The sequence below is a fragment of the Cotesia glomerata genome, linkage group LG2, assembly GCF_020080835.1.
Source record: "Cotesia glomerata isolate CgM1 linkage group LG2, MPM_Cglom_v2.3, whole genome shotgun sequence".
Classification (NCBI taxonomy): domain Eukaryota; kingdom Metazoa; phylum Arthropoda; class Insecta; order Hymenoptera; family Braconidae; genus Cotesia; species Cotesia glomerata.
Genome location: NC_058159.1, coordinates 13,928,509 through 13,937,584, shown reverse-complemented (window position 1 = coordinate 13,937,584; position 9,076 = coordinate 13,928,509).

The following is a 9,076-nucleotide window of genomic DNA, read 5'->3' as shown; positions in this document are numbered from 1 at the left end:
TACAAAAATTTCTACCAAATTCATGGATTGTTTTGAAAAAAATTTCCTGGCATCAATATGTATTGATCGTGTACGAACCTGATAAATTCATGTAAAATAACATATGAATTAAATTTTGTTTACTCTATGAATTAGTTATTCCGCTATTTATACAGTTTTTTTACCAGATCTTGGTAAGACTTTCCCAAGAAATCAATACGTGATGAACCATTTAAATTTGTATTTGTTTTTGTGATATTAAGTTTGCACTGAAGTTTCTAATATCCATAATGACGCAATCACCTATCATGTTTTTATCCAAAATTTATCCGGAATTCCTATTTTGCAATAAATGTGAATTATTTAGGAATTCCGCAGACTCACCGCAGGAATTTCTGATTTTTTTTACACGAGATGTGATTAATTTCATAATCTTGATTACTAATATTCATATTTTTATAGCAAAATGGCGCTGAGATAAGAAATAATAATCTGAATTACCAATTTCAGTAACGTTATTGAAGTTGGCGCTTAGACAAAAAAATAATAACATATTTATTTATGTAATTTGTAAACAAATTCAGAGCTGTAAAAAAAATTATTTTATAGATAAAAAGCGATATCATTTCGTTAAGATTGTTGAAATCATTTTGTTTAAATTTTCATCTAGGTTACACAATAAAATTTTATTGCATGCCCAGCGAAGTGAGTGGGTATCCGCTAGTATATATATATATATGGGCAGATCCATTAATTCTCGACGAAAGTGTGTGCACTCAGGTCAGCGATTTTTTCCTCAAAAGTACATCTTAAAAGAAGACGATCCTGGAAATTTGGACCCGATATAATTAAATCCGGCTGCTGGAGAACTTTTCGAAATTTTAAAAAAGTCGATTTTTCACTGATTTTCGAATATTTCTATCTCAGCTTCTATATAACTTAAAGACCGATGCTGAGCAGCATTTTTCTCAGTAGACTCTCTACTTTTAAGAAAAAAATAAGTATTTGGTCTTAACTTATATAGGGCTTAGCTGACAGCCTCTAACTAACAAACTGTTTTGATTAAATTTTACCTATTTGTAAAACACTAGTATATGTACAGTGTTTGATGTTGAGAATCGACCAGCAGCTAATATTTCCTATTGGGGTATACTTTACTAGAATCTATGCAATTTTCACTTGATTGCTTCTATTAAGTAAAGTTATAGTTATCTGAAACCAATCAAATTTAAAAAAATTGCAGTTTTCAGATCGCTAGAAGTTTTTTCTCGGAACTTCGATTTCCTTCAAACTTTTAGGAAAGTTGCTTTATTATGTTCCTAAAAAGCGCTGAAAATTTGGGCTAGGGAATAGAGTTTGTATTCAAGTTATGAATTTTTTAATATTGCCAAAATTGTGTTAATGAATATAATATTTGCTAATAATTTCTTACATATCTATCGAATTATTCATATCTTATTGACAAGTGAAATATTAATATTTTCCGTACATAGATATAGCTGCTGTCCGTAATCATTTGAGTAGCGTCTCAAGTAGACATTTTACCCTCAAAAGCGCTATCGTTCTTATACACTTTAAATCCAAGTGTTTTAAAAGGGAATACAAATAGGCATTTAACATAGAAAATTCAAACACGTGGAAGTGTTTTAAAAGTGACTACAATGCTTCAAGATAGGAACAAAACACTTCATGTGTGTTTTGTTAAAACACTTGGATTTACAGTGTATTGTTTGAATTTGGATCAAAAGTCACGCTCGGGCTATTCTGTTACTCAATTTATCCGCTTAGTGGCGTGACTGAGGTACAATTGTTATCATATGCTCATGTAAGCATTGCAATCTACTTTGAACCTTATATTTTCAGAGCAATATGGATATCTGATGTTGACGTTCAAAAACATCATAAAAAATTGAAAAAGCCATTTGATTCTGTGGAAACCATCAAGGACACTCGAATTATCCATTCTTTTACACCAATTGACAATTTTTTAGAAGTAAGAGTGACGCCTGCGACAAAGATTGTAAAGTAGTTAAAATTAATTTATAAATAAAAATTTTTTTAATTTTCTACAAAACTCATTTCTTTTGTATTTTTTTATACTATTACGTAATATTAGAATACAAAATACAAATAGCTATAGATTATGTTCCAAAAATTATTTTGTTTTATTCGGTAATTATTATTCTATACGCTTAAGTGATGACTATGAAGGAATTCCTTATTAAATTTAACGCAGTTTTGGCAATATTAAAAAATTCATAACTTGAATACAAGCTCGATTCCCTAGCCCAAATTTTCAGCGCTTTTTAGAAACATAATAAAACAACTTTCCTAAAAGTTTGAAGGAAATCGAAGTTCCGAGAAAAAACTTCTAGCGATCTGAAAACTGCAATTTTTAAAAATTTGATTGGTTTCAGATAACTATAACTTTACTTAATAGAAGCAATCAAGTGAAAATTGCATAGATTCTAGTAAAGTATACCCCAATAGGAAATATTAGCTGCTGGTCGATTCTCAACATCAAACACTGTACATATACTAGTGTTTTACAAATAGGTAAAATTTAATCAAAACAGTTTGTTAGTTAGAGGCTGTCAGCTAAGCCCTATATAAGTTAAGACCAAATACTTATTTTTTTCTTAAAAGTAGAGAGTCTACTGAGAAAAATGCTGCTCAGCATCGGTCTTTAAGTTATATAGAAGCTGAGATAGAAATATTCGAAAATCAGTGAAAAATCGACTTTTTTAAAATTTCGAAAACTTCTCCAGCGGCCGGATTTGATTATATCGGGTCCATATTTTCAGGATCGTCTTCTTTTAAGATGTACTATTGAAAAAAAAAATCGGCATCAAAATCGCTGACTTGAGTGCGCACACTTTCGTCGAGAATTAATGGATCTGCCCATATATACAGGGTGTCCCAGAAGTCGCGCATCCCATTATAGGGATCGAAAGAGAAAAATATTCTGAGACGAAAAGTTCCGAGCCATTTTTCAATCAGACGCATAGATAATTAATTATTAATTAATGAAAGTGACCAATCAGGAGCGCGCGACAGAAGAATAAAAAGTGAGTGAAAAGGCAGTAAGAGACGCGAGAGTGAGATGCCAGAGCGACTGCCGGCTTCTCGAGCAGTAGACCGAGAGTGGGGACGGACCGACCGCGGACGGCGGACGTACGTGATGCTAGGTGGATGTGTGAGATCGTGTACTAGTGTGAGTGTATCGGTAACAATGCACGTATGAATGTGAGTGAGGATATTTTTATTGCACGCCTCACAGCGTGAAGCGCGTGAGTTGTGCTTTGTACTCGACTCGTCAAGGTCAAGCAATTTTGTGATCTTTAAATGCCTCTATCACAACCATATTACACTTATACAATGATATAAGTAGATATGCACCGAAAAAAACACTTAAATTAAACCATCTTTTACTTTTTAAAATCATTTCATGTTGCTATTTTGAAAAAAAAAACGTTTTGAAAAAAATTTTACGTGGACATCCGGATGTCACCCCATTTTGAATGTACCAACGATTACTACCGAACTAATTGATATAGACCGGACTTTTTTTATTAATTTAAGAATTCGATGAAGTGGGTCCGTATTTCATATCAGTACGATACAACCGTACAAAGCCAAACGAACTTTTTTTATTTGTCACGTAAAAACTATGGTGCCACTTGATCAAGCTAGATTTTTTTAGATTGCGTGGGCATATGACAAGAAAAAAGGGTGCCGATATTTAAAAAAAAAATAAAAAATTCTCTGTAAGAAATTACTTAATTATAATTTTTTTTTTAAATCAATTATACAATTAATTTTTTTCTTAAAAAATGTATGAGCGTTATGGAGGCATGCACTTTTTGATTTTCCAAACTTTTTTTTTTATAACAGGCACAAGATTTTACGAATTCAAAGGGAAAAACAGAAGATTTTGATAAATTAAATCGGCTATGACAGAATTTTGATTTCTAATTAAAATAATTGAAGTAATTTTGAATGAAAAGCTCAGTAGCAGGGCTCAGGCAGAGGCACAGGGCAGAAGTTACTGGATTTTTTTATTTATGAGAAAAAATTGGAGTAATTTTTAATTAAAAAATTAGTAGCAGGGCACTTGGCAGCGTTGACTGAATTTTTTTTCAATTTGAAGTAGTTAAACGAAGTTTTAATTAAAAAATAAGTATGGCGGGTCAATTAGAAGCACTAGGCGGCAATGGCAGAATTTGTATTATTATTTAAAATGATGACAGTAATTTTCAAACAAAAAATAAGTAGCGAGGGTCAGTTGGAGGCACAGGGCGACTATGATTAAATTTTGATTTTTATTTAAATGAATTAAAATAATTTTTTAATAAAAAATAAGTAGTGACGGTCAGTCAGGGGCTCTGGACGGCTATGACTGAGTTTTTAATTTTTATTTGTAATAATTGAGGCAATTTTCAATTAAAAAATCAGTAGCGAGGATCAGTTTGAGGTACTGGGCGGCCATGAATGAATTTTTATTTTTATTTAGAATAATCAAAGTAATTTTTAATAAACAAAATCGGGAGCGAGGGTTAGTAAGAAAAACTGGGCGGCCATGAATAAATTTTTATTTTGATTTAGAATAATTAAATTAATTTTAATAAAAAACTTAGTGATTAGGGTCAGTAACAGGCGATGGGTAGCTATGAATAAATTTTGATTCTCATTTAGAACGATTAAAGTAATTTTTAATTAAAAAATCAGTAGTGATAGTTAGTGAGAGGAACTAGACGGCCATGAATGAATTTTTGCATTTATTTAAATGAATTAAAATAATTTTTAAATAAAAAATAAGGATTGACGGTCAGTCAGGGGCTCCAGGCGGCTATGACTGAGTTTTTATTTTTATTTAAAATAATTAAGGCAATTTTGAATTAAAAAATCGCTAGCGAGGATCAGTTAGAGGTACTGGGCGGCCATAAATAAATTTTCATTTTTATTTAAAATAATTAAAGTGATTTTTGATAAAAAAAAATAAGTAGTGAGGGTTGGTTAGAAAAACTAGGCAGCTACGAATTAAGTTTTTTCCATTTAGAATAATTAAATTGAATTCAATTAAAAAATCAGTGATCAGGGTCAGTTACAGGCACTGGGCGGCTCTGAATAGATTTTTATTTTTATTCAAAATAATTAAAGTAATTTAAAAATGAAAAATAAGTACCAACGGTCAGTCAAAGGCACTAGGTAGCTATGAATAAATTTTTATTTTCATTTAGAAAAATTAAATTAATTTTAATCAAAAAATTAGTGATCAGGGTCAGTTACAGGCACTGCGTAGCTGTGAATGAATTTTTATTTTCATTTAGAGCAATTAAAGTAATTTTTAATTAAAAATTCAGTAGTAGTAGTAGTAAGTTAGAGGCAATGAGCGGCCATGAGTGAAATTTTAATTTTATTTAAATGAATTAAAATAATTTTAAAATGAAAAATAAGCAACGACGGGAAATCAGGGGCTCTAGGCAGCTGTGACTGAGTTTTTGATTTTTATTTGGAATAATTGAGACAATTTTGAACTAACAAATCAATAGCGAGGATCAGTTAGAGGGACTGGGCGGCCTTGAATGAATTTTTATTTTTATTTAAAATAATTAAAGTAATTTTAATAAAAAACTTTGTTATCAGGGTCAGCTACAGGCACTGGGTAGCTATGAATGAATTTTTATTTTCATTTAGAACGATTGAAGTAATTTTTAATTAAAAAATCAGTAGTGATAGTAAGTTAGAGGCTCTAAGCAGCCATGAATGAATTTTTACTTTTATTTAATTGAATTAAAATAATTTTTAAATAAAAACTAAGTAGCGACGTTCAGTCAGGGGCTCTAAGCGGCTATGACTAAGTTTTTGATTTTTATTTGGAATAATTGAGACAATTTTGAACTATCAAATCAGTAGCGAGGATCAGTTAGAAGTACTGGGTGGCCATAAATGGATTTTTATTTTTATTTAGAATAATTTAAGGAATTTTGAATAAAAAAAATCGGTAGTGAGGGTTAGTTAAAAAAACTGGGCAACCATGAATAAATTTTTATTTTCATTTAGAACGATGAAAGTAATTGTCAAATAAAAATCAGTAGTAATAGTAAGTTAAAGGCACTGAGCAGCCATGAATAAATTTTACTTTTATTTAAATGAATAAAAATAATTTCTAAATAAAAAATAAGGAGTGACGGTCAGTCAGGGGCTCCAGGCGGCTATGACTGAGTTTTTAATTATTATTTGTAATAATTGAAACAATTTTGAATCAAAAAATTACTAACGAGGATTAGTTAGAGGTACTGGGCGGCCATAAATGAATTCTCAATTTTATTTAGAATAATGTAAGTAATTTTCAATAAAAAAAAATTAGGAAAATGGTTGACCCTGAAGGCCATCCCTGCTTCTTCCCGCTAATTCCATACTTAGGCGCTTAAAATTGCACCAATGACGTTTTTGAGCTCTTCGAGCTCAAAAGTCTGATAGGGATTTGATGACACTATTTTTTGAATTTTTAAACCGCAATAACTTTTGAATAAATAAACCGATTTTCACGCGGTTGGTAGCATTCAACGCAGTTTTTCAAGCCTCACAAAGAATCTTAAATTTTAAATTGATCGCGCTAAAAATTTTGGAGTTATTCTGAAAAAACACTTTTCGGTTTTTTTTCGTTCACGATATCTCTCGAATGAATCAACCGATTTTGACCGGACTGGTGGCGATCGACGTGGTTTTTTAAGGTTAAGAGCTGATTAGTTTTTGGAATTGAACCATCAAGCCGTTTAAAAGTTATTCCAAAAAAATCATATTTGAAAAAATTTTTTTTTTCAGTTTTTTTAAGATTTCTCAAAATCTATTGATCTGAATCGGTCCAAATAGTTTTCAAAATCTAAGTTTGGTCAAACCCTTTCGAATGGCACCAACCGCGATAAAATCGGTCAAGCCGTTCAAAAGTTATAAGCGGTTCACATACTTTCACACACACACACACACACACACACACATACACATACACACACACCAGTGGATGGATACAATCAACCAGTGGATGGATACAGTGAACCTACAACTGGCCAAGCAGAAGACCGAAGCAGTGCTTATTACCAGCCGAAAAGAAGTTGAAACAATTAAGATTAATGTCGGTGACCGAGAAATCACATCACAACCATTTATCCGTTATCTGGGAGTGATGCTGGATGCACGACTCAACTTCAAACAGCAGGTGGAACATGTCAGTGCCAAAGCGTCAGTAGTGAGGGCTAGTCTCGCACGGCTGATGCCTAACATCGGAGGCCCAATGCAGAGCAGGAGGCTACTATTGTCATCAGTAGTCACATCAGTGCTCACTTACGGAATATCCATTTGGGCTGATGCACTGGAAACCCAAGAATCATGGAGAAAAGCTGGACCAATATACCGACAGAGTGCCCTACGAGTAGCTAGTGCCTTCCGCACTCTATCAGAAGAAGCAGTGTGCGTCATTGCTGGAACCCTACCTCTTAGAGTTCTAGCAGAGGAAAGACGGGCCCTTTACCAACGAAAAAGGTCAACTGCACTGAGCCCGGAAGAACTTAGAATTGAAGAACGGCAAAAGAGCATAGGCCGATGGCAACTACAATGGGATGCTGCAGAGAAGGGTAGGTGGACGCACCGTCTCATACCTCGGGTCGACATTTGGCTTAACCGGAATCACGGTGAGGTCAATTACTATCTTACGCAGATGTTGTCGGGACATGGGTGTTTTCGAGAGTATCTACACCGCTTTAAGCACGATGACTCTTCGGAGTGCCCGTCCTGCCCAGGAGCTGCTGAAGACGCGGAGCACGTCTTCTTTGTATGTCCTCGTTTCGATCCACAGCGTGAAGAACTGGAGAGGATCCTGAACCAGAGAATGCAACCAGATTCACTAGTAGAAGCAATGTTGTCATCAGAAGCTGCCTGGAACGCTACCAACACGTTTGCAACAGAAGTCCTTAAAGACTTGCGTTCCACCGAAAGAAAAAGAGCAAATAGCAGAAGATAGAAGGAAGATAGTTAACACCTTAGCCACCAGAAGGAAGAGCAGTAGCTAGATCCTCCCTTCACGAAGTAATGCCTGACGGCGGTTTCCATGAGGGATTAGAGGAAAGAAGGAAAAGGGGTTTAGGGTTTAGTGGGTAGGGGCGTTAGTGTCGAATTAGTATGACGCTGCGTCGAGTCGCCACATATCCAGGCCAAACAGCTATGCCTAGAATCCGTAAAAAGGATTCCCCTACAAAAACATACATACACACACACACACACACACACACACACACATCCATGCATACAGACACCGTGACAACTTCGCAGGGATAGTCAGGGAAGCTTCCTGTGACCTTCAAACGTCGAGATCTGATGAAAACTCGGTTTTTTGCAAAACGGGGTGAAAACAATAACTTCCCGATTTTTGAAAATCTTCGATTTTCGTAGCGGGAAGTTAAAAATCAGTAGAGAGGGTTAGTTAGAAAAACTGGGCCGCTACAAATAAATTTTTTTTTCATTTAGATTGATTAAATTGAATTAAATAAAAAAATTGGTTATCAGGGTCAGTTACAGGCACTGGGCGGCTATGAATAAATTTGTATTTTTATTCAAAATAATTAAAGTAATTTAAAAATACAAAATAAGTAACTACGTTCAGTCAAAGGCACTGGGTAGTTATGAATAAACTTATATTATCATTTAGAACGATTCAAGTAATTTTTAATTAAAAAATCAGTAGTGATAGTAAGTTAGAGGCAATGAGCGGCCTTGAATGAATTTTTATTTTTATTTAAATGAATTAAAATAATTTTTGAATAAAAAATAAGGAGTGACGGTCAGTTAGGGGCTCTAGTTGGCTATGACTGAGTTTTTAATTTTCATTTGGAATAATTGAGACAATTTTGAACTAAAAATGAGTAGCGAAGATCAGTTAGAGGTACTGGGCAGCCATGAATGAATTTTTATTTTCATTTAGAATAATTAAAGTAATTTTTTATGAAAAAAGTTAAGAAAACACTTGACCCTAAAGGCCATCTCTGCAACTTCCCGCTAATTCTGTAAATATCTGGCCGCTTTTTGAGCTCTTCGAGTTTCA